Source organism: Neopsephotus bourkii, unplaced genomic scaffold (assembly GCF_033783945.1).
Source record: "Neopsephotus bourkii isolate Nb327-2 ecotype Australia unplaced genomic scaffold, CSIRO-AGI_Nbou_v1 NB_1250, whole genome shotgun sequence".
Classification (NCBI taxonomy): domain Eukaryota; kingdom Metazoa; phylum Chordata; class Aves; order Psittaciformes; family Psittacidae; genus Neopsephotus; species Neopsephotus bourkii.
In genome coordinates, this window is record NW_026901735.1 from 1,163,114 (window position 1) to 1,190,138 (window position 27,025).

At 38.9% G+C, this 27,025-nt stretch overlaps 1 long non-coding RNA gene across 1 annotated transcript; it reads right to left on the minus strand.

Moving 5' to 3' along the window:
- Positions 1-21,371: 21,371 nt before the first annotated feature.
- Positions 21,372-25,142, minus strand: LOC133218397 (uncharacterized). The gene is made up of 2 exons (XR_009727140.1): positions 24,218-25,142; positions 21,372-22,750 (listed from the first exon to the last, which is right to left on the minus strand). It is a non-coding gene; the product is annotated as an uncharacterized LOC133218397 (long non-coding RNA).
- Positions 25,143-27,025: the final 1,883 nt, after the last annotated feature.

Genomic DNA, 27,025 nt, shown 5'->3' on the forward strand with positions numbered 1-27,025 from the left:
CGTTTCTATGTGAAACAGTCTTTTTTTAGGCTTTATTAAGGCATCTGCAAGGATAACTCAATTACAGATTAGCCAAGAATATGTAGTGATAAGATAAATTGGTCATGATAAGGGGCTAGGAGCTCATATTTACAAGGAGAAGACTGAGATGGGGACAAGCCAGAAGAAGGCTGAAAGAATGGTCAGTAATACTTTCCTACATCACTCTCACCTATAGTACCACGACAAATGCAGCACAATGATATAGAGCATACTCTCTACTCCTGGCAACCTCCTCCCACCAAAATCTTTCTTCATTTGGGAATTGCTTCCTTGATTGTCACAGCAAAACTAAAACCTGTAAAACACATGATTTCTTCAGACAGTGACTGATCATCTTGATCCTGTTGTTGTGATAAAGACAAGAAAACTTACCAGAGTAGACTTCTTTCCCTTAACAGTTTCAGCACCTCTGCCAGGTATGCTTCCCAACAGACTCAGCACCTTTCAGGGCACAAAGTGATATAATTAACATTTCAGGTGTGTCTTATTCTTTTTCTTTTTCCAATTAGGTTTATGGGGAAGTAGAATCTGATTAAATAACAGTTCAGATGATGCAAATTCTGTCTCTAATCCCAGGCTGTAAGTCTACACCTTTTACCTATTTCAAGGCCTTATATCAGTGCCCTTACATGAATAAAAAATGGAATTAAATATGCTATATTAATTTTAGCTTTCAATGTCTGTAATATTGAAGATCGCAAACACCACTTAAAAAAATAGACTACTTTTAAATAAGAATTTAAATGAGCAATTTTAAAAACCTCAGAGAACAGCTATCCTTTAGGGTCTCTTTTAACCACACTGTAAAAGCCAGAGCTCACAAAACAAATACCACTGAGGGCTGAGTAAAATTCCTGCCCTGATTCCATTCACAGCAAAAGATTTACAGAAGGGATGAGTCTGGACAAATACACACAGATTATCTGTAAACAGGATGTGGTATTTCTCCTGCAAAAAATGAAATATGTTGAATTGTGCCCTTTAGAACTCCATCTTATTCAAGGCCATCTGTTACTCAAGTTTCTATATCCGTATCTATCATGCTACTGATTAGCTGTGTCTAAATCTGTTGCTCACAAATATGAAAGTCTATGCATGCTGGACACTGGAGCAAGGACTCAGTAATGTACTTTGCAACACCAAAGTGACCAACAGTGATACCCTGTCTCTTTTTACCATTCTGTGAGGCAAGAGGAAAAAAAGCTTACTATGCTGACTATACAAGAACTGTGTGCATTTAACTGTAGGGGACCCCAATCCTACTAAGATTGTATGTGCTCCTCACTTTAGTGGCTTGGGTTCTGGTCAGAAGTAACAGTTACCCTTCATACATTGGCAAGAAGATGATGAATTGCTAAGGTTACTAGCAGACCACACACCATGTTCTATGCAGATGCCAGTAAAGCTTGTAAGCCATGACTACAATTACTATAAATCTGTAGGAAAACCATCAGTGAATTCCCCAGATCTAGGTTTTATCCTTTGCTTTGTCATTATCATGTCAGTGCCATTGGGTCTTTGCTGACTCACCTTTTCAAATCAGGATAAAAGTGTTTAAATCCATTGTAAATGCACTAGGATTAATTGCCAAGGAGCGTGGTGGAAAACTAAATATATACAGGCAATTAGCAGAGGTTTAACAACAGAGCAGGGAGAAAAGGGAGGGGTAGGGCTCTGTCTGAGCAGTCTCTTGGTACCTGAAGAAAACCACTTTTCTGCTATGCATTACCACTGTTACACAGGATAGGTTAAAAGGTTGACCTTGGCTGATGAATTCAAGAAACAGGGACAAAACCATATAATCTTCCATTAGACTTCCAGCCCAGTCAGACCATGTAGAGTCATTAGGGTGGCCACAGGGTCCCCATGCATGATACCACTGCTAGATTACCTACTGATAAAAAGAGTACATGTTGCAAGAAAGCGTGAGAGCTGATCCCCAGAAACTGTAATGTCATAAGCCAGAATGATTTCCACATGGCCCATGCTCATCCCAGAGAACAGTTCCAGCATAGTTGTGAAACGGTCTTACAATGTGGTTGCAAGACCTTGATAATTTCCCTTCACGACAGGTGTAAATTTACGTGCCACATGAAACAATAAGGAGCCACACAAAGGCAACTACCGTTTTTGTGCTTATTTTCATTGGACAGACACTGATGTCAAACCAGAGCTCAAAAAACTGGGTGCCTAACTCAGTTCCTTTGTTAAAAGTCATGGTTCTAATAACATTTAATTTAGCTGCAGAGCATGCTCCCAGTGAAAAAGCATTCTTGCTCTCCCAATTGTTTCTCTTACAACAGTAGTCTGCCTTATAAATTCTGTGTACCACTGTTGGCTTATTCTCTGTTGAGGATCCCACTACATTGGGTACCTGTGGACCCATGGATATTGGAGACAATTCCTGCACTGGGTATATAAATGACTTATAGTAACACCAGCGAGGCTGAAATAAATGAACAAATAGGGAGACACAACAACAAACTGACATAAGCAACAGCAAGTACCAGGTATCAGCTGGTCAGTCATCTCCCTGGGTGTCTTTCCAGAGTCACCCAGGCTTCATCAACACTGGCTGTAGGCTCAGCTTCTTAAATGTTCAAATGGAAGAACCTCAATCCACCTATGCTTCTTTAAACCCTGAGTAGGGATATCAACCTATTACCTGGCCATGAAACTGCACACCAATGCTGATGGATCCCCTCAAGTGCCCTTGCACAATTGCCCTTTGGTGGATAGAAAAAAAGCTTTGAAATTGGTTAGGAAATAATAGTAGAGCATCTCAGAACCAAGACCCAACGGCATAGGTGGATGCATGCAACTAGCATTGCATCAGAGACATTGCAACATGGTACAATAAGCAGGGCTCCTCCAGCTCTGGCAGGTCCATACATCATCTGCAGAACCCTGGGGACGGCACAGATCCCCTTTTTAACCTCTGCAGACTGGAGGGGAGAGAAGCACAAAGTGGCTTCTCAGTCATGAGATAGAGGGGGCTATATATTCTTTGACTTACATCAGATATTAGTGTCTGGGAAGTTCAACCACAGGGAAATTTACAGTTTTGCTGAGTTATGTGAAATCTGGAAGAGAGGTTGTGAGATCTCCAGAATGAGAAGGTCCTGCCAACAAGGAAGTCTTACACCACTTAAAAGATAAAGTTCATTTGATTTACTGCAAAATAAAAAATATCAGATTCTGGTAAGAAAAAGCACAACCAGAAGTGTGGGCACAGGTGTAAGAAGCTATGTCCAGGCCTAGGAACCATGGGAGCAGGCAAGGACTTCTTGCAATTTGACATGCTTACAGCCTGTTTTCGGACCCATCTATTGAGGAGGCAGATTAGACGTATACAGTCATTTCATTACTTGTTATAAAAACCTGAGTGAAGCAAGAATGCCAGTGTAGCACTTTTGTCCTGTCAGCACGAACAAATGACTGTGTGCCAGGAAGCAACCTCTTTTTTGTATTTACTTTTTCTCCTACTTACATAAGCCTCATTAAATTTTGCTCTACAAGCCTGTATTGAGTCTTGATGAGTTTTCCTCAACATTGCTCCTGTTCTAAGGGGCAAGGAGGTCGCCATTCTTCTGGCAGATGTCCTTCCTTCAAATCTCAGACTGCAACTAAATCTTAAAAGGGGTGAAAGCCTCTTCGAGGACTAATGGATGAAGAAGTGCTGCTTCGTAGGTCAAAATACGACTCCAGCCTTCTAAACTTCATTGATCTTCCCTAGAAAATTCACTCTGGTTTGTGAACTATCAGGGTGCAAGCACTTCTTAGGGATCATGCATTTAAGTACCTAATGAAAAAAATCCTACTGTGCAAACTTGCAATATTGACACATGGATTCACGCATTTGAGGGATCTATAAAGGACTGAAAATTTCATTTCCTATCCTATGAAGCTGCAGCACTCCATGCAACTGTCTTGCATTGAAAAAAACTGATTATCTTTTTTTTTTCCTCCAAATGGGCCTTGAAAATCTGTTGTTATTTGGTATAGCAACAGCCCAGAGAGAACTCATGATTTTTAATCACAGAGGTTGGACATCACTGCACAGAGGTGGGACTGAAACCTGCTTTCAGACTCATACCTCAAGGAGGGGCACAACAGTACAGATCTGTAGAAAGTCACAGGCACACCGATACATGAAGAGCACTTCCACAAAGAAAATGCAGAATTCCATATTTTTCCATGGAGGTGGCATTTTCTGCTCCCTACCTGCCATCTGATCCCATGTCTCTAATAGGAAAAAACCCCTCTATAAGCTCATCATTGGGCAGTCCAGAACAGATGTCACCTTTAAAACTTGACGCACCTCATTAATCCTCTCCAGCTCTTTTTTTTGATGGATGGCTCAAAGGAAGCTCTTGGGAAACAGCATGAAGCAGGCAGAGACTTGATCTTTTACGTTTTCCATCTGAATTTCATCCATATTGCTTTATCATCACAATCTATTGTTTCTCTCTTGCTTTCAGATTTTTGCAGGCAGGCTCTCAGTAATGCACAATGAGCTTTTGGCCTTCATCCATCCTGCCTGCCCACAGAATCCTCAGGGGGATCAGGAAAAAAAATCCCACAAACAAACAGGGTAGCCACTGAAAATTTTGGGAATTCATATTGCATAGCAGGAAAGCAGTGATATATATAAGTATTTATTGGGAATCGAAGGTTTACTTTGATGTGAGTAAAGCCACTGACCTGTGCGAAATCTACATTACATACAAATCATAAATCAATGCACCCACTGAAAAGATGTGGAGAACTAGGTGCCTTGTATGAACACTTGTAAGACCACCCAGGCTGACAGTTCCACACGCTTTCAAAACCTTTCCTTCAGGCTTATAACTCCTGTAAAGGCAGAGGTGAATTCAGTTGAATAACTTGATTACACTATGTTAATGAAGGGATCGGAAAATGGTTTTAAAATGTTCTTATCTCAGAAGCTGTTGATTTGAGGGACTGAAGTACCAGGGAAATACAAGAATGTTTGACAAAACCTCTGTCGAGAGAGGAGTAAAATGTGAGTAATTTACATGTAGATATGTTTCTACTAATTGCTCGCTCTGAGGAGAGAGATTTCCTCACACCTACATGAAAGTACGTGTTTTCACAGGGAAGCTCAAACGCTGCTGACTAGAGCAGATGCTCTGTTTATGCTGCTTGCCCGTGGCACAGAACATGGTCTGAATTTGGCATCCTACCAGCTCTATATGTTTTGATTTAAATTTGTAGGCTCTTCAGAACAAGGCTCTTGCATACTGAACACCACACCTCCAAGTGCTTGTATAACAGTGAAAATAAATTCTCTTTCCTTGGAAGGCAGAATAAACTGCACCAGACAATTCTGCTGTTTGATGTCAGTGCAAACAGAACTCACATGCACTAGTGAAGTTAATTCAAAGCAGACAGTATCACATGAATTGCCAGATCATTACTGATAACCCAAGTACCCTCAACTGCAGTGGACACAACCCCCAAACCAAACATGGTATGCATAAAGTTTCTTATTTTAATGCTGCATTCTGTTATACCCTCCCTGGATGTACTTGCTGTTCCAGCGCTACAGGAAGAAGCTGCACTGAAACCTTAATGTACATTTCTCTGCGCAACAAAAGTGGCTAAAAGGAGATACATGAACTAAGTGCAGTTGCTTTACTAATTTGAGTTATGCAGGACACTACTGTAGGTCTAAATGCCAGATCATCTGATTCTTGGATAGCAACATCTTTGCTTAGGTATCTTGTTTCTGTTAATTTACCACCTTAATGTGTAGCTGTTAAAAAGACAAATACATTCTGTTTCTTGCTACCCACAGATGTCATTCCCTCCTCTGTAAGTGTAGAAGTTTCACTCTCCATTTGCACTATAATAACACATTATCTAAGTGAATATATGTCAGGGGAGTAACGACTGTGAATAAGTCACTAGTTGTAGCAGACATCTTCGATTTCTAATGATATTTTACTCCTAACTTTTGCCAACAGTGTGTCAGCAACTGGTGTAGTTTTGATTGACATTTGAAAACCACTTTAGATTATGAAATCCATAATTTGTTTACTATAGACTAGTAAAAGATGACAGACTGGCATAACCTAAGCTTCATGTACCAGCATGCACACATCATTTTGGATGTTATTCCTGAACTATGAAAGGAAACCACACACTTCACATCTCCAGTTTATAATACACAGCCATTAATGATGAAATCTACTATTTAGGCCAGTATTTAGATAAAATTAATAACATTCTTTGGTTGTTTTCTTTTTCCCTGCTTATAATCAGAAGTACAGATCTTAAATATCCTAAATCTTCAGTAGCTCACTTACATAAACAAAGGAGGCTGTAAGTTATGAGTAGGAAAAACCCCAACACTAGGCTTCCAGGTAGCCAAGTTTCTACTAGTTCATCAGATAAATCATGAGGGAAAAGCATCAGGATTCAGGACAACTCTTACCATGATCAGCAATTTTTGCTGTCTTCTTGGCATGTGATTCTTATAGACATTTTTGAAAGTCAATTAATATCACAGGGTTGTGTTTGTCTTAAATCTGTTAAAACTTTGGATAAGGTTCCCTGCTGTTTTGCTGTCACTACCATTATTTTTGTAGTCCCTCTTTGTGTTTTTTTAGTGTCTACAAGCTGAAAATTAAATTAGAATATCCTTTTATGGTCTAAAAAGTTTGCACATAAGCACTGATTTTGGATATTTCTCTTGAGAAATGAAGCTTCTAAATTCCTCTTTCTTTCCCTTTTATTTATTCTACCATAAAACATAAATCCTCAGACAACATGTACTCTATATTAACAGTCTGCCTTCATCATAACCCAATCTATTGGAAATTCAGTCACAGCTGTGCTTTCCTCTTAGCTTTACCAGCTTAACTTTGCTTTTGGGTTGTTATGTAGATTACAGATTTATTTTATCCCTGTTATCATAATTTACTGGATGCAGTTAATATTAGCTACTGAAATACCATAGGATGAGTTTAATATGATAATGATTTGAGACCTCCTCCTTTCCAAAACTATTGGATGCATTTGAGTCATATTTTCAAGTATTAATGCAGTTGTCGAAAGCTGGGGCTCTCTCCCGACACAAAGTTAAGTTCTAACATCTCCAAAGGTGGAGGTTAGAAACACAGATGCTGCTGCAATATTCTGATAGAATTATTGTAGGAGAGAGGGACTTTTCCTTACTTTTTCGTTTCAAATCATTCTGTTTACTCCTAAGTGCAGAGCGAAGTTGGTACAAACATTTTTCTAAGACCTTCTCAGGTGGACATATCTAACTCCTGTCAGATAATAGAAGGGGAGAAGTATCAGAAATTACCTTGGGTTTGAATCCCCAGACTTTCATATTTGGGGAACTATTCACACCCTTAACACAAGAATTACAAGTTTATCTTTTTCCACTCACTGTAAAAAATGGTCTTCTGGCAGATAATCGCTGCTAGAGCAGTCAACAGTAAAAGAGGTGACCAGTTTATCACTTGTAAAGAGGACAATCAGAGCTTATCTACATCTCCCTTTCCAATCTGGATAAAATAGTTAGCTTTCCTCACTTTTTGTTTATCAAGCAAGTGATTTTACTCATTTTATATTATTTTTTTAAGTATACCAATGTGAACACTCCTATCCTTCCCAAACTACAAGTATTCCCTGACAGAAAGAATGTGTTCACCAAGGCACAGAAGAAACTTAATAAACACTTACACCAAACCCTTGTATTTGGTGTTCTGTAACAAGCTCTACTGCAGGTCTGAGTAGAAAAAGCCCAACAAGTTTCCTTTTTTTTTGTTGGAACAACAAAATCTGCTTTTCTTTACTTACAAATACTGCATTTGCTTGTTCTTTCATGATATACAGTAAGATGACAGGAAAACAGTTGCAAACCATATACATATAAATGTACTTTTCCCCTGGTTTCTTAAGCAATCCAGCTTAAGCTTAAAAAACAGCACTTGATCTGAGTGTATGCAGATGTCAGTCAGCTCCAAGTACTCATAACAGTAGGAATCTATTGGTATTTTTGATATATGGTACAGCGAGGTGTCCCTGCCCATGGCAGGGGGGTTGGAACTTGATGATCTTAAGGTCCTTTCCAACCCTAACTACTGATTCTATGATTTTATGATTCTAAATATCTGGTTAGGAATCTGTACCCAACCCCAGGACATTTGTGGCACCAGAAACTTTAATCTTGCAAGGATTAAGACTTTATAAACTGCACATCTGATATGGTTCTGTCCCTATCTTATGATACAAAAACACAAAAGGATCTGACTGGAACATTATGGTCAGACAAAACCAAAAGCAATACAGAAAAACAGACCTAGACAAAAAGAATAACAGTACGGTAACTAGAAGCCTGCTGCAAAAATACAGCAGCAAGCATAAGTAAGCCTAGTATACCCTTTTGCTCTAGCTTCTTCCACTTACAAGTATCATGTCATTACTACATTCTTACCTGGTATCTATCAATAAGCTGGATCTGTAATTCTCACTCCTTAAATGAAAAACTTCTTCATGTAGCTAGATCCAGTGAAGTCAACAGAAATACTCACCCAAGCCAAAAACTGAAAGAAAGCTGAAAGAACTTTACCTGAACCAGGGAGAGGCAAAACCTTTCTTTGGCCATTTTTCTACATACCTTTTTCACCAGCGTTGTGAGCCATAGCTGTGTAACCTCTACAGCTGTCCAAAGCAGATTCCAGTCTACTTTTCTGAGACCTCCTGCCAGTCTGGCTAATTCGTTCGCTGGGCTTCATAATTTGGAACAAGCCAGTGTGGTATTGTCACTGTTTCCAGTCACTGACGTGATGAATGGAGCAGAGACAGCTCTGTGCCATCTGTTCCTTCTCTGTGTCATCACCACATCAATTCAGACAAGTTGCTCTTAGCTGCAAACATCTGGAACATTAAGACAACTGATATTTAACAGGGAAGAAAAATCTCTTTAGTATTACTAATGAAACTAAACCAGAAGTCATAGCTTCAACCTACGTTTAATGATGAAATTTAAGTCTCGGAGCAGGAAATTAAGAAGTGATTTCACACAAAGCTTAAAGGTTATTGCTCATTGTTCCTGTAATGCAATTGTTCAGTGCTTCGGGAGGCAAGAGATTTATACAGACCAACATGAACGCTAGCAATGCTACCCAGTTAAAAAAAAGAAGTAACATTGCAAAACACCCCAAATCCATTTTTAATCTAACAAGTGGCTCTTTTGCAATTCTTACTCATTCAATGAAGCACTTCATGTGATTAAACCAAGTGAGGTCAATAACCCTAGTCATCCAAGTAGCAGTTTTGCTTCAACACATTTTTTTAGCAGTACTAAACTTAGTGACATGATACAGTAGATTTGCCTTCTCCATTGCCAGTGAACAAAGCATTTCAAGACATGACACAGAACTGTGTTAAATATGATTCCATACATGGGCTTTCTATAGTCTCATTTCCTGTTATTGTTGCCTGTAGCTTTGCTATTCGTCATTTCAGTTCTGTATATCCTACCTTTTAGGGGAATACAGGCTGAGAGAGTATGGATGGACAGATGGATAGATAGATAGATAGATAGATAGATAGATAGATAGATAGATAGATAGATAATCTGTGTTTATGGCATTATGGTAAAGAGCTATTGGGCAAGTTGCCTTATAAAGCCTAAAAATTCTTCATTCAGTTGCCTCATGATACTTCACTATGGTTGACATTAGCTATTTTTACCCTACACTGTCAAACAGATGGAAGAAACCAAATTACTGTTCATTTTGCTTACTTTAAATTTCCAAAAGGTTTTTCCAGATCCATTTGTTTTCCATTTTCCCTTGTGCAGAATTTCTTGTGCCTTTTGAGACTTCTGCTTCATCTATGGTTCTGCAGACTCGGTCATAATTCTGTTTTCAGCAGACTTAGCTGCACTTCATCCTCAATTTCATGCCCCCACGAAATCAATGGGGCTCTGGAGAGGTACCAAGGGTCAGATGGGAGGATGAAAGGGTGAGAATTTAAAAAGTCATCCTAGAAATTGATCCCAAATGCAGGAATGCCAACATTACAAAATTATCCCAGGAATTTTAAAAATCCACAAAGTTCTGAGACAGATGTTTTCTGAAGTTGGTTGAAGCCTTACATTTAACCACACCGTATAATTTTGTCAACAAAATAAAATGCCGTTGTTCCTTACTTGGGGGTACTTGTATCTAAGATTTAGTGTACAAGTCTGACCCATCCTGCATTTGTTACAGAAGCTTTAGGAACACACTCTGGTATTCCAAAACACTGTTTCAGGAGCTTGGACTCCACAAACTCAGCTCACAGCTGGTGCATATACCAGCGAATAAAACAATCTGAAGGTTGCTCAGAGCAGCAGGCTCTATTTCAATACATCAGTTTCAGTCACAAGATTTTCATTAAACACACTCTTACAGGAAGCCAGTTTATGGTTGGAGTCTTGTAACTGCCATGCCAAGACACTGTAAACCTAAAGCTTCTTTCCTCTAGTGTTTACTCACTTTTATGTTCCATGTAATATCTGATCTTGATATTATGCAAGGTAAGTTTGACAAGTCTCAGTAAAGAAATGGAACCAAGGGTTGCTTTTTTCCTAGTAGCTCTCTTTTGAAACAAATCTCTATGTCAAACAAAGCAGCATATTTTGTATCACTGCAGAAGTCTAAGCAAGTTGGGACTTAGAGGACTTTTAAATACGCCTCATTCTACTTTCCAGCTATGTGCATTCATCCCTTAGCCTGGAGAGGTGACTGTTCCAGCTATATTTAGCAGTCTACTGCTTCCAATGGGTTTCAAAGCAACCTTTCCTATACATGTGACTAACCTAGAACACAGTTCTTGTGCTGCTTTTTTAATGTTACTGAAAATTCAAGCTTTTGTGATCCTCTGCAACTTGCTCTGAGACTAGTGCATGACCTGCAGTTCCAGTGCTTTCACTCCAGCTAGCAGACATCCAAAACAGTCTTTTACCTCAAGTAGTTCTTTTCCTCACCTGCTATTCCCTATGCTGGCAAATAGCAGCTGATGTCATGGATTTACTGCAGCGTTAATGCTGTTCCTTTGCATATGGTTTCTTTCTCTTTGCTGCAGGAAAGCAAGCTGAAAATAGAACAGAGGTGACTCAAGACTTCTGACTAGGGTAGATAACAACTAAATAGCAAGGAAGGTGAGAACTGAAGGTGAAGGGGAGCTCAATAGAGACTTTCTTTTCATTGAATACAGGTGTACAGAGGAAAGTGGGGGAAGCAAGGATTGGGAGAAACTCTGGAGACTGAGATTTACTATTGTACTTCTGAGAATTAAATATGAGGAGAAAGGTCTTACTCCTCCTTTCCTTTCCACAGCCACCACCTTGCTGCAAACTCCAACCTTTCCCTTGTCAGCCAACTTACCTCCTAAGATTTCTAGTCCTGGTAATGGAAACAGCTGAGCCACAGCCATTTTACTGCCCTAGATGACTGCCTCTTTTACATTATACCTAAGGCAGTCATTAAACAGATTTGGCAGAAGCACTTGATTTTGGGGGTCTGTAGCCCAATGAACCTACAGATTTACACCAACAGGATTAGTAGAATGAGTGCTACTCCTTGTCATGTAAGAATTTCAGGATTCTGATACTGTTTTTAACCTTTTAAACCAGTGTGAAGATGACACCATCATTAGGTTCCTGAGGCCAGGACACCATTAGTCTGGAATCATTAGATCACTACATTCAAGATTAGTACGGTTTTACTCATACAGTTTGGTGCTCTCTAGACCATAGCCTGGTGCTCTATAAATGATCTGGGTTTGACTAAAGTATCTCTCAAGAAAAAGTCCACTAATTTAACCAGAACTCCTCAACAGTGGAAAATGTAATACTTAAGCAGTCTGTTCAGGACTACCCAGGTCCGGATTTTGATGTTTAAGACAAAGACACAAACACACACACACAAAAATCAATAGTTCTGTGTGAAAACAAAATCTAGAGGGGGAAAACTCAAGTTCTGTGATAACTATGTAGAGAGTCGTGGCCCTCTCACTAAGAATACACATATGAGTCTATAGACCTCAGCTGACTAGGCACTCCATCCAGATTCAGATTTACACCTAGACAGGCTGACAGCAGACTCTATCTAGGCCTAGCTTAAGATTGCTTGCATTCCTACTAGCTTAATTCGCTACCTTACTGAAACTTTATGAGAAAGTCAGATAACCACCCTGACATCAAGCACAAAAAGTTTCAAACCAAACCTACCTTCCAATGATGCTTCATACAATACTTGAATTAACTTCAGGAAGCAATCTAATCAAAGAGAAATCCCAGATTTCATAGAGTTTAGAACAGCAAGAAAACCATCCACATATTTTCTGTTTTGCATATATTCTTATTTAGAATTGTCATTGGACTTTACAAGAACTCAAACCACTGTTCACATAATGACCTTTCAATAACACTGAACAGCTTTGAATTAAGTCTTTTTGTCTAACCAGTCACTCACAAAACACCAGACAAAGCTTTTCTTGCAAACATCCCTGCCTTCCTACTACTGTTACATATATACTTTGAATATACCCAGATCATTACAGCTGTCCACAGTGTAAAGGTAAGACTGAGAATAATTGTTTAGAAGATACAGCAAAATTCATGACCGTTCCTATAAAGTTTCTCAAAATCATGATTATTAAATGTGGTTACAGTTTTGAATTTTCTTTACACCTTTAGGCCTTCCTAAGACCTCACTGTGTACTTCTGTCCCTCAGCATCACATTCAATAAAATCCAAGTTGTTTTGCTATCTTTTAATGTTACAAGAGCACTAACTGAGTTAACTAACACCAGTAAAAAGCAAAGACTTTTAGGTTAACAGTAAGTGATGTGGCAACAAAAGTCAGGATACTGCCTTGTTTAGTCTTTGTTATGACCTCATGGCATACGTGATGATGTGTAATCCTGATGGAAGGTGGATTTTATCAGATATTAGGATTTCCTAAGTAATTCACCAAGACTATGAAGTTCCTTGTCCGTTCAAAGCTGATACTCTTGATATGTAATTCCTGGACTCCCATTTGAGATCGGTACTGTGAGAGGATTCTTTTCCCACACTCAGAGTTGCCAACTGACACAGTTTAACCAATGGTCCATTTAATGTTTTCTCCTGCAGTCTTGGCTCTTAGAGCAATGGGACTTTGTGAGATTAGATTTATAGTTTGGTTTGGTTTTTTTGTTTATTTGTTTTAAATGACAGTATAGGAACACTTCAGTTGGTGCTTTTTGTATTTTCATGTGTTCCTCTACAGGCACAAAGGCAACAAAACACTGTCTTCACGAAAGCTGAGATTTTCAGGTGATATATGGCTGTGGGAACTAAGCTTCAAGATAAACAGCCAGTCTAGTGAGATCTACTTTGATAAACAGCCTTGGCAATTCTGCCTATGCAGCATTTTGTGATATTCATTATCCTCTGAGACTTGGATTAGTGTTTCTTCCAACAAACCCAAGCTAATGAATTGCATTTTTAATTTTCAACTGACCTTCTACACTTGAATTTTATTTTCATAGCTTAGTTACAGATAAGAAGCAGCTCACATTACTATTGCTGCTGTCCAGGGAACTAAAATAATACTTCATAGAATTTTCTTGTTTTTCAATATTTCTTTTGAGTCAAACCAAAAATTGTTTAGAGAGTGTTTTCCTAAACAAACATTTAAACTCATTCTAGTTATTAATTTTGTGTTTTACCTTTTGAATTTGCGTTTGGAGGGAAAGGGAGAAGATCCCATAACCGATAGACTGTTTTTATAGTGGGAGGCAGAAGTTCAAGTTCATTCTTTGCCAGATTCATAACAGATTCTCAGCCCTTTTTCGTAGCAGGCACTCAAACCACTGGATTCACATCTTTCACTCTCTCACACTATAGCCAAATAAAATTCTATTCATGTTCCTCTAAGGAGCATTTTTCAGTAAAACACATTAAAAATAAGTACAGGTTTGGGAAAATAAGTTCAGAACTTCCTGAACCTTCTGTTCCTCAGAGCGTTTTTATACTTCCTATTTTACCAATGTACAGCATGTTTGTTTTGTTGTGTTTTTTTTTTTTTTATAAATAAAGCATATTGTAAAATCAGCTAGAAATCCACAGAAAGTTGCCTTTAAAACTTCATTCTGTTTAACTGAAGAATATTTAGATGGTTTTTTTAGAGGGCACTTTACTGTGGATCATTATTGGGCTTAAGTGAGCCAAATAATACAAAATATGAAACAATACATTGCTGTGGCTATGCTGGTGCTTACTCTTAACAATTTAGGTTCATAACCAGTAGGATTTCTGTCAAACAGATCTCAATGAGGCACAAGCATGAACCAAAATCTGGAAGAGCATGTGGTACAGACAGGTTGGATGGGGCTTGGAGCAACCTCATCTAGTGGAAGGTGTCCCTGCCCATGATCTTTAAGGTCCCTTCCAATCCAACCATTCTGTGATCTATTCTATTCCTTTGGCAATTGCTGACTTAGACTCCCAAAATTAGAACAACCATGAAGTGGAGCTTTTCCTGACACGTTATATAGCATAAAGATATTAGTGCGAGCATGTATTTTATGTTTATTAGCTTTTTTAAGTTCCTGAGAAGCTTCTTATCTACTAAGATGTCACAGATATGAAGTCTCATTTTCTTATTTACCCAAAACTTGATATGTAAAACCGGAGAAATAAAGGACCTTAAAACTGCTCAGATGAATGAACTTGTACTGACCTCTGATGGCTGTGAATGTGTATGAAACAGAGTTGTGCAATTTGTGCTTCCTTAGGAGCTCCAGTACTCTGATTAAAATAATGTTGACACTACAAGAAAAAAAGCTCTTTTGAGATGGAAACCAAATGATTTATAAGGGAGTCCTGAGATTATTTTTGCTTTGCATCATCATTTTCCTTTGACAGCATAGTGAAAATGTATACAAGTGTTTGCAAGAATAGTTATTGCCAATGGAAAGTCTGTTTTTTTATCTTTCAGCTGTTTGAAAATTGCACAAGAAGGTTTTATGGAAAAACCTGTCCAGCTTATTCCTTCTTTATACATGAGTTTATCTTTTTTGGTCACAGGGAAGAAAACACATGAAGCATGAAATGGCTACTGAGTTCACAATCATAGAATCACAGAATGGTTTGGGTTGGAAAGCACCTTGAGGTCACCTAGCTCTAACCCCCTGCCATGTGCATGAGGGACAGCTCACACTAGACCATGTTGCCCAAGCTCTGCCCAGCCTGGCCTTGAACACTGCCAAGGATAGAGCATTTACCACTTCTTTGGGCAAAATACACCATAGAAGACCTGATTCCTACTACTGTTAAGTTGTGAGAATGAATTTAACCAAAAAGGTTGCCAGGGAAGGGGGAGAAGTCATCATCATTCTGTCAAGATTTTCTCCGAAGGGTTTGTCAGAAATGATCAGAGGCAAACTCTAATCATTTCTAGAGCTTTATGCAGGACTCTTGATTAGCAGCAACTTTCAGCTTCTTAAGTGGAAATGTCACTATTAATAAAAAAAATCCCAAATACTAACATTTGAGCCTTACAAAGATAGCCTAAACAAGCCTCAAAAGCTTGATAAAAAAGGCTTGGGCATGAAAGAAACAAGTGCATTGGTACCTTACCTGCAAGAAGAAGCTGCAAGCCAAACACCTACTTTGCGTATCCATCAAAGACAACACCTACCTTTTGAGTAGGCCGAAAGAATCACATCTCATAAAAGCATTACAGAAGAATTGGAACACAGTGCATATAACCAAAACTTCTTTTGCCTTTCCAACAATGTACCACTAAGTTTCCAAGAAAATCAGCTGGTCACTAGCATAATGGCTCCTTTGTAAAAAACTGCTCTGTGAAAGTGACACCCTCTATATGTCCAGAGTCATATTTGCTGACTTGGGTGACTCAAGATACAAATTACTAAGTAAGGCTTGACTCTCAGTGCTTGGATTGAATGGCTGAGAAGTTAGAGACTATTTCCTCTTGGTTCACCACATTGCACAGAACAAGGCAGAGCTGAGGAAACAGCCCACACCCCATTACAGAACAGGATGGGGTGTAAGAATGGTGATGAGAGCAACACTTTGTATATGATAATCTCTTATCACTTCTACCTGTGTTACCTTGATGAGGCAGAGTGATTCATGCAATTGTAATAGAGGTGGTGACCTGGTCTCTTGTCCTGAATTACTTCTGATGGCATCAAGAACTTGTTAGAGTGCTCAGACGCAACAGTGAACCACTCGAGGCAGCACACTTGAATACTGGCATAGGACCAATGTCACTTCTGTGACAACTACATATTCAATCCCCCAATACATACCAGCTGCCTCAGAAAACCTATTCAATCCCAAAAGAAAAAAAACCAAAAACAATCTACATCAGAATCTTTAATATCTCTAAAAAATTGTTAAAACGTTTATAAAACATTGTTCCTGGACATTCAACATCACAATGTTTACAGAGATCCAGTAACAAGGCATTGGAGCCAAGTAATGGTTTATGGCAAATTCTGCTAATTCAACTCAAATCTCTGGCTTAGTTGGGATTCAGTAGACACCGGGAGCCCCCTCACTTTCTTATATTGACTTAAATGTGGATGTTCAGTGCAAGTTTCCTCCTGCCAGTTGGGTTTTCATAGCAGAAGGAATATTTAAAACTAAAAGAGAAAATAAAAACCTCTTGGCTTCTATAACCAGATTGAAAGACTTTTGGTTTTAAAGTTGAGTCCAAAGTAATTAAGTTGGAGAGAAAGCTTCCAATTTCTTTTGCTGGGCACTGAATCAGGTCCTGGGAGCTTAAAAGCACAGAGGGAAACATGAAACCAGCTACAAAATTTCCATCTTGTTGGATGGTCTGACTTTTCCCAATTTTATTTTGTCCTACTTGGGAGAAAAATTGATATTCATAAAATACTAAGCAGACTTGCAATCTAAAATGCCTTTGATTATTTTGTATTAAACTGGAAAATGCAGTATAATAGCCTCTCAAAATAAAAGGAAATGAGAAAGGAAAAAGTCAGTAAGAAAATGTAAACAAAATCAGGTCATTGATTGTCTTGAAACATTTACAAACATATCTGTCAATGGTACAGTTGGGATGGGAATAGTCCTGCAAAAAACTATTCTGATGGAACGTCATTTTTCCAAAGGAAGTATAAAGGCAGTAGTCTTGGCACAGCAACCCTCATACCCTAGACATTGCCAAGAGCCTTTCCTGAATTACAGAGGTTCAGTTGCTCTGCAGGGAAAGGGCAAGGAGGGTGTTATGCCAACTTGATAACACAAGGCCATTAAGACACCATTTCAATGTTTGTTTTAAATTAGAGAAGCCTCATTACTACACAATATTACTGTATGTAAAGACGGGGACTTTAAAGGTTGAACTTGCCAGACAGGATTTGAATCCTGAAAAGCTCTTGCCAATCCCAGCTAGTCAGAACCTGATACTGAATAAAGCATTTTTACTCAAAAACACCTTAAGCCTAAAGTGGTCATAGAGAAAAAAATTGCAGCCATTGAGGAAAAAATCCCTGCTAAATCACAGCATCCTCTCTGCACCTGTTCCCACCTTCTTCCAGGATTTTATGCTGCCAGAGAATCGGGCTTTGGCAAAATCAAGAACCTTACTTAAATGCATGAGACTTTTGTGACATAAGAAATATCACTACTTGTGAGCTTTAAATACAAGCAGGTGTGGTTTTATGTAAGAAAAAGCAAAGGACAAAGTGGTCATGAAAGAATGCGCTCTTAGCTTACACTGCTTAGGTTTTTGACAGGCAGGTAATATTACGTGCTATAAATTGAGTGGGAAAATACAGCTGGCTTGGTGAAGCACAGCACTTGGGTGAAGTCTAAAATCAACAGGAAAACTGCTCATTTGCAGGTGAAGAAACAGAATATTGTGAGTGACTCAAGTCAGGTTTCCTTTCACCAGAGAACTGTTGAAAAGTGGTGCCTGGGTGGCACTTGCAGACCTGCTGCTGCACAGACAGCAAGCACTGGTGGCTAGCAAGCCTTTAAGCTATAGCCTGTTCTCACATAGATACATTCCAACATCCAAAAATACACCCTTTTTAATTTCTTATTTAATAGTATTGGCACATTAAAGTGTCCTGAGAATGCAGTGAATCATAAATATACATATGTATATGTTTAGAGACTTTACAATTAGAAGACAGCATGTATGCACACACACATCAGCTATGTTGGTTTTAATTTTTGCCCTGGGTTGGATTGTGCGAGTTGGATGATGGGTTAATGTTAAGCATCATTATTTAAAACTACAAATTTAAGGGTATGTCTTCAATTACTGGAGTGTCCTTAACACTGAGATTGATTTGTACAATCTAAAAAACATCTAAATAATAAACATCTTGGGTCAAGTAATCCCTTCATCAAATGACTTTCACATCAGTGTCAGAAACGTATTACAGAGCATATAATTCACAGTTCATTTTCTGGGATAATCACACAATTAGTAGGAAAATTGGCCAATTTATCAAAAATTTGATTATGTTTGAGAGCATTATGCTAAATCCACCTTATGCTCACTTGAACTTTGCTTTCTGAACTGCCACTATTAGCACTGATTAATGCCACTGCCTTTGGCTTCGATCAAATCTATACCTAAAACTTCTTGGAAGAAGAAGGTAACATTTGTTTTACCATAAAGCAGAGAAAGTAAAACTGGATTCACATTTAGTGGAAGACTTTTCAGCTTGGTGAGGCAATAGGATTTTTTAATCTATATTGGAAAGAGTTAGACACTCATCAACTTCTTGGCTCTCTTCAGTAGACAAAAAATATTGCTGGCAATGTATTTTCTAGAAATACATAAGAATATTTAAGCTGAAACACTTTATGCACTTTGTTGACCATATTAGCCAACAAAGTTGACTATTACAAAGTGAGACTATGTTCTAGAAAGCTCTTTGTAATGCTATGACTCTCTTCAGGGCACTCAGTACAACTTAACCAGACGTGGGTTGTTGGGGAGATATGTCAAGAGAAGAAGGGGCACATAGATGAACCTTTAGGAAAGTAGCTGAGAGGGGTTTCCAAGTTCAGGAAGCACAATACGCTAAGAGGTATCTATCAGTGTTAATACCCAGAATAACCCAGTATATCATCTGTAATAATGCAGTCAGGAAACTCGGGATGCAATGGGGATGGAATATAAAGAATTTATTTTTCCAGTGATATACAGACTTTTTTTCTATTGTAGAGTGAAATGAAGAAGCTCATAAATAGGGTTGGGATGCTGGGCTATAAATTTATATTTAAGAGAGAATAAAAACATCTTAAAAAGAATCACAGGAAATAGAGGGTTTTTAAGCGCAGGAAAGTCAGAAAATCTCAGGTTGTCATTCTGGGGTGGGAGGATAAATTGTGCAGAGATGTCAAATACTGTTCCTATGCTAATTGCACTTGCTTCAGTGAAGAGCAGATCACAGCGGCACAGAAAGTCTACAGCTGCCGAAGCACTTTAGAAGTAGCTGAATCTGAGCAGGTACATCTGGGCAAGGAGAACAGCAGAATGCCACATGTGAGGGAATCAAATTGAATATACAATTGAGCAATGAGCCAAGAGAAGGAGGAATATTGCTTGCCTATGTGAAAAGATAAATTACATTCAAGATAAGTATTGTACCATCAGCATTGTGATCTCCATACTAGCATAACCTGGGTACGCTGCAGTTAAAACCATTGCTCAAGATGTGCTATGCTGTAATTAGCACACACAAGGTTGTGTGAGGTGAGGAAAAGAAGGAAAAAAAAGAAAAGACAGCAATGCCAGAGTGCTTCAGTTTTACTGTGGGATGAATTTGGCTAAGTCAACCTTAGGCAGAGGTATAGCACTGATCTTGTAAATTGAAGTGTCTCTCCTTCCCTATGTTTTTACCTCAGGAGAGCTGAGATGTATTAGTTACCCTGAGGTTAAAAGGAAAAAAACAAACATACATACAAAAAAATGGCTTTTTTTAGCCTTAGCAAAGACAAGCAGTCAGTTTAATTTATTGTAAGGTAAGTAGAAAGGTTGTACCTAGATAAGAATATAGCACTGGCCTTACATACCTAGCCAGAGGCAAGCACCTGAAGTGTCACCTTCCCCTTCGGTATTTGTAGTGACATATTCCACATTTGTTATCTTGCTCCAGCAAACTCATCCGTCTTGGGCAACGAAGGCAAAACCTTCTCCTATTTTGGTTTTGGGGTCAAAGCTTGGAGAAGGTTATCAACAAACATATTTGGAATTACTGTGCAACTGTTCTAGCACAAAAAAGGGGCTTGTTTTCACTCCCAAATTTCTGAGGGTTTTTCTTCGCTTTCAGCAAACATAATGTGGCTATTTACTTTCTGTTGAAGCTGTTTAACTTTTCCCTTGCTTTCAAAACAAATCAGTTCCCATATTCCCCTCCAAACGGCTTTCGAGAATGGAGTTATTTATGCAGGATAAAACTTTTATCTTGCTCTGAGGTTAGGGATCAGTCCCTCTTCCCCAGGAGCTTCTGAAAGTGAATACCCCAAACAGCAGCAGTCAGCAATTTCAAAACCAGGTCATTTAAATTACAGGGGAGAATCCAGGCTTTATAGATTAAAATGGAGGCAAAGTCGTGAAATTCATACTAAATATAACATAAAACCGGAACCAGACCAGACCTTTTTTGTTAGAATTTGCTGACTAAGCAAGAATAAAACCTTTCATAGCAGAAAAGCCAGCTTCTCTTAGAACTAGTGCACCATCAGTCAGGCATCTCCCCTGAAGCTGTATGACCTTTTTCTTCTCCCCTTTTAGTGGCCTTGTGTTAAGGTAAGAAGGCTCTTTATTAGAAAGTGGGATATGAGGATAACTCCTAACATCTGCATATACAGAGACTGACATACATTTCCAACTGAACTGTTCATTGAGTTCGCACTGAAACCACAAGATTTACCTTCTACACATATTAGAAATACTTTTGTATATCAAATGCATTGAAGACTAATTCTGATCCTCTGTTAGGGTCTGCAGAATTTATAATTAATAAAGCCTGCCTATGTAATTTTATAACTCTCAGGAAGTTACAGCCTCAGTGACAGGTATTCAGCTCACAGCAAGATCTCTTGGGATGTTAACAAGCTAGCCTAGCCCAGCCGGTACCTTTGTCCTTCCAGCTTTATTGGTTTCGTATCAACTAAGTCTTATTTAGAGCATAATATTAATCTGCTGATGACAACATATGGGATAAACGCACCACAGGCAGAAGCTGTCAAGTCTAAGCCAAATTACTGAAGGAAAAAAAAACTAGCACAGGAATGCAGAATATGAGATTTATGATTATCACATGGAATGCAGTGGTCATATCCTCAGTGTCTGTAAACGATTTGAATATCTTCACCAAAGCAATCACGTGTGTCAAATATTCACAATGGATGTCTGCCACAAAATGCAGCAAACAAATCACTTGTGCAGCTCAAGCAGTATGGTTTTCTGCTCCAATATTTAGTATAATTGGTTATTTTTATACCTTTCTTATGATTGTCCCTCTCCCTTTACCTTTTACATCCATAGGCTGTTACCCACTTTTGTGATTTCAGTGACCTACAAAAGAACATGTGACAGAACGTGAAGACAGAGAAAGAAACAAAATTAATTTACACCTGTTTAAATTACATTAGAATTAACAAGTGACCTTTTACTTCACTCATTTTTAATTGAGGTTCAGTCTATCGGTACTCAGAAGAACACATAGGGTGTGATTTTCAACACTGGCTCAATTTTTCCAGCTTTAAGTGTAATTGGCCTCAGCAGGGACAAAAAAATAAGTAAAGGCAAGCCAGGAAGGTCTTGAAAATTGCACAGTTTGTGACAGATAAAAACACTGATAATATTTCCATTGAAATCACTGTGGTTCGGAGCTTAGTCCTGAGTACCAGCTTGCAGCTGTAATGGAAGTAACAACAGCAATATGCATGAGGCTTACAAATCCCTGCCCAACCCCCCAGCACCCTGGTACCATATCAGAAGTTCTCTTTTGTGTTATTGTTACCTGGAAGAGAGATAACATGAGCTTGAGCTGAAGACTGTGGTAAGAGGGGGACCAGTATATCCACTATTTTATAGCCATCTACTGAAAAGATCTGGAGACAAACAACAGAATGCAATCACCTCTGTGGTATTAGGAACTAAGCCTATTTAAATGGCCCCAGATCTAAGAAAGGTACAAAATCACTTCAAAGTAGAAGTCTGTCAGAGTATCTTGAATGGGAAAGATGATACACTGGCTCAGACCCTCAGCGTTAATGGCAGTGATGTGCAAATAGGCTAATTTATCAAATTGTAGATTTGGATCAGTAGATCTGGGACAACCAAAGACCCAGTTATTGACTGTGTCACTTAATGATCAATATGATAGAAAAGTTTTTTAATAAAAGCTGATAATACACAAAAGATAAGGATTCAAAATATCTAAGTCAAACCTACATTAAACCCAACTTTTTAAAGATAAACATGGTTGTGATCTTCATTAGTATGTTCTTTACAATACATATATGAAGGTGCCCTACACATCCAGGGACAAGCTCATCTGCTGTTCTACACTGACATGCATGTTGAGATCAACTGTGTGTTTGCTCTCCCCAAGCAGTGGATCAGTGCTGAATCCATCACTTTTGACGGCAGCTCGCCACACAGTCCTGCAGTATAGAGTTGTTACTTGTGAAAAGATGCAGAAAACCTCTGTACAACCAGTAACATGCTGATGACAAAGACTTGCCTTCATCCCAGATGTCTCCAGCAATCCCAGGACCCATTTTCAGACACATACACTTCCTTTTTAGGAAACTTCTGCCCAGCCTGAATTTAAACTGTCCACAAACACCATCTGCCTTTGCAATGAGCACTGTTCTTATTCCTTTCTGGGCTACTGGCAGCCCACACTGGGACCTGGAAACCAAGCATGTTACTGTGCAAGCCAACAGATGGCTGTCTTGCATTTCTTTCTATTAACAATCCCATTTGCTACAGAGGAACAACTGTCGCTGCTCTCTGGAATCTATTTTGCATCATGATTCTACATGATTTTGCAAAAAGAAGGAATAAGGGATACCCTAAACCCTTCTGTCTTCTATATGGAGGAAATTTCAACTGTGACAAGACTGCTTCACTGTTTAGATATGAAACTGCTGTACTAAACATTCATTTTTTTCCTCATTAAGCCTCATCAATGTCAATACCAGATTTTTTTCTGTTCTTACTTAAACCTTTGCAGTCTATCTATACTCAGCAGGATTAAAATGGTCAATGCGCATAGATATAATCATCATCCAGCATAACGAAGTGTAGTATCTGTTCTATACCACCTTGAAAATCAGAAAAATGATCCAACAGTTCTATCAGGCCTTCAGAATCTGAAAGTCAGCAGTTATTTATGGATCCTAAGCAGACTTGGTTAAATACCACAAAAAACAGTGAATAATTCTGTCATAAGCACTGTCAGCTCATTCGGTTATTATTTGTGGCTTATTAGTATTAACTGCATATGTGTATCTGCATGACGAATGTTTTCAGCCATGAAGATGTTTATGAATCCTAAATAATTCACAATACCCAGTGAATAATAGCCCATGCTGAAAAGCAATATCGCAAGTCATTATGGGTTAGATGGTTTTGGTTATTTTCTCATTTTAGCAGGCTAAATTATCTAAACATAGTGTAGAAACAGAAGACTTGCCTCAGCAGATAAATCTAATGCTTGAAAAATGCCAGATTCTTAAAGAAACAGTAGCAGGGATAATTCATCAAAAACCTTTGTAATAAGTTTTATTTGAATTGGCAAAGAGTTAGAAGAGTTTTTTAGCAATTAACACACTCACAGAAAAGCTCATCAGTTCAGAAACAGGACAAAAGGAAACAAAAGATTAATCAGTTCAATAGTTCATCAAGAATAATCTTGAACACTTCTAGTCCATAATGGACTTAAAGATTTGCAATTAATCACCATTGTCAGAGTAAAATCCGCTGTATTCTTTAGGATTTAAAATAAATTAGACTGCATTCCGGACAACTCCATTGTTCAACAGACATAATAAACACAACTTGAAAGAGTATTTAGTTCAGGTTAGTGGACAGAAGAGCTAAAGGCAAGCTGGAACATTGCTCACAGATATTTGCACGGATACCAGTTACGTACTCTGGGGACAGTTCACTTGGTATCGGTTCCTTGTCTTGCCTTCTCCTCTCTCGGTAAGGGATCTTTTTTGACATTGTAGAGGCCAAACACGAACATGAGGCCACTGTATGAGGCCAGAATCAGAAAGGAAGAAGCAGGTGACGATTTTGCAGTGTCTTTGCCTGGAGCCTTTCATTAGAATCCAGTCACTCCAAGCTGCTAAAGACTGTGAGGATGATGATGAAAGGTGTGGACCTCAACAGCCCACCAGGGTGCTCGGTCACTTAGAGGATGTCTGCTGTTTACAGTACATTCACATGCTGGTGAACAGCAACAGGCAGAAGACCAGGGATGTGCCACTGATGGCAGTAATGGTATCCAAGAGGCCCCTGTGTTCCATGTACCCTGACACTTCATTCTGCAAAAATATTTGGAAATAGGAGAGTGAATAACGATCCCTGGGTTGAACCAGCACAGCTATTATTATGATCTTATACTCTAAATGGAACTCACATTTCTTCTGCAAATGGAGAGAAGTCAATCTTACCTTTATGGTGATGCCTGTGTGTATTCCTTGAAAGCATGTACTGCACAGCAGGTGTTTCATCTGCAACAATCAATGGCCAAATATTTTTTTGTAGCACTAAAAGGAAATCAAAGCCCAAGTTTTTACCAGAAAAATATCTAGCCCACATTTATATAACCCCAGAATATATTAAAAGATACTGTATTTGTGGAGTGGGACAACCACAGGTAAATTGTTCCTTGTCCAGTAGTTGACATAGCTCATAGTCTAAGGGAAAGTTTTACAGTTTACAGAAGTCCTTGCACACTGGGGACTCACAAAGTAAACACCAAGACAATCTTTGCTGGGAACAAATCCCTTTTCAGACTCTCTGCAGTTCTTAAACCCATGGTCTCATTATCTCGCATACAGCAGGCTTCCTCCTTGTATGACTTATTTCAACAGAAACCTGTTTTCTAGTGCCAAGATTTTGGAAATTGTCCAGACTGCCGGGTTCTGTTGAAGCTCCCTGACCTCTTCACAGACCCTCATCACCATAGCTGGCTGATACAGCGACTGATAGTCAGCCTCTCATCACAACCAGTCTGTCACCCACAGATGAATGATCACAGCCAGGTCTCCTCAACATATTTCAAGGTTACCTTGGCATCTAGATGAAACTTAAAATCCCTAGCAGTCAAAAATAACTTCTGGAATTGGCTGTGGAGAAGAGGGACACTCTGCAAGTCTTCTCTGTAAGTCCATTGAAGAGGGCGCTATGGAAGTGGCACCCTGTGATGTTGCCAGGGCCCCAGTCAGTATGAGTACTTATTCATTCCAGTCTTGATGGACATTATCAATAGCTCTGTCTACGCAGGCTGAATTTTGTATTTACAGTAAATGGACTCATAATGGAGTTAGCAAACCTTTTATTCTTACTTTAATTTGCTTTCACATCAGTTTGGCTAAAACTTGGGATTTTCCCCTACAGTCTTCGTTCTTTCTTTTATCAAATTCATTCCTGCTTCAGAGTATTTTAACTTTCTATGTTTCTGAGTCGAAGCTAGAGAGACCGCCAAATGAACAGACTAACACTGCATTTCTAGATATGGACAGAACATCTCATACTATGGCACAGTCTTCAAGAGAGTGCTCCTCATTCCCAGAACTCTTAAGTTTCTGCAGTTACTCACAGCCGTCCCCAGGAATTAGCTTTCCCATCAGGAAATTCTTCACAGTTTTTGATGTGGGGATGACTTGCTGTTTGCATTCCTTGACCTCCTCATCAGGATGTATGGAGATTCAGCAGACTGTTGTCACTGGAGCTGATCTAAAAGGTACAAGAGAGGAAATTATGGTTTGCCTACCTGTCTGACACTGCTCATTTTAAGAGTGTCGATATTATTTAGGCTGTTATGAATAAATTTTTCTCTATATGTACTTGTGTTCGACTGTTTCAGATTAAGTGTCAAACTTCAGGAATCCCATTCCTTGATACAATATGGTTTGGAAGACTCTCATGATAACCACAACCCAGTAGGGGTCCAGCAGTACCTATAAGGATGAAGACTACATGGATTATTTCAGAAATTAGGTAGCAGAAAGAGTCTGTGTGGAAGAGACATCTTCTAGCAACTGTTGTCACAGGAAAGAAGTAGCTTATCTCTCATCTCTCATTCTGTAAAAGTACAGGAAGATCACATAGAACTACACTTGCTTTCTGACAGCAGAAAACTTTGACCATACTGGTGTGGTTTTCCAAGACACCAGCTCTGGTATCTCGCCTCTCTGCTGCAGCACTGATGTATCCTTTGTTAAAGACAAGACATCACTCATCTCTCTCCAAGTACAAATGTCTTACAAGTCACTTCTGTGCTTAATGCAAGCTGACAAAAGGAGGTTTATATACTGTGCAACAATACCTACTGCCACTCAAGCGGAGAGAAGATACTTCAAGGGCAGCCCCCTCCTATGTGACACAACTACTGCTTTGGCAAACAGAACAGATGACTTGCAGCAGTAACACTGTTCCCTGCTTCAAGTCCCTCAGCTAGACTATTAACTGCTATCTTGTGGCACATTTGAAGATTAATCGGCATCTTAGCTTGCAGTGGTGTGGCTAATTTAAACACAAACACACTGCAGAGAGTAGAGAGCCTGAAGGGGAAAGCCGGCGGGCCTTGGAAGCAAAATTATTTGCAAAACCTGGAAAGGAAATAAATAAAAGTAAATGAGTGATCTATTAAAAATACATTAATGGCATCTACAAATGAAATTAAAGCTTAGATAATCACG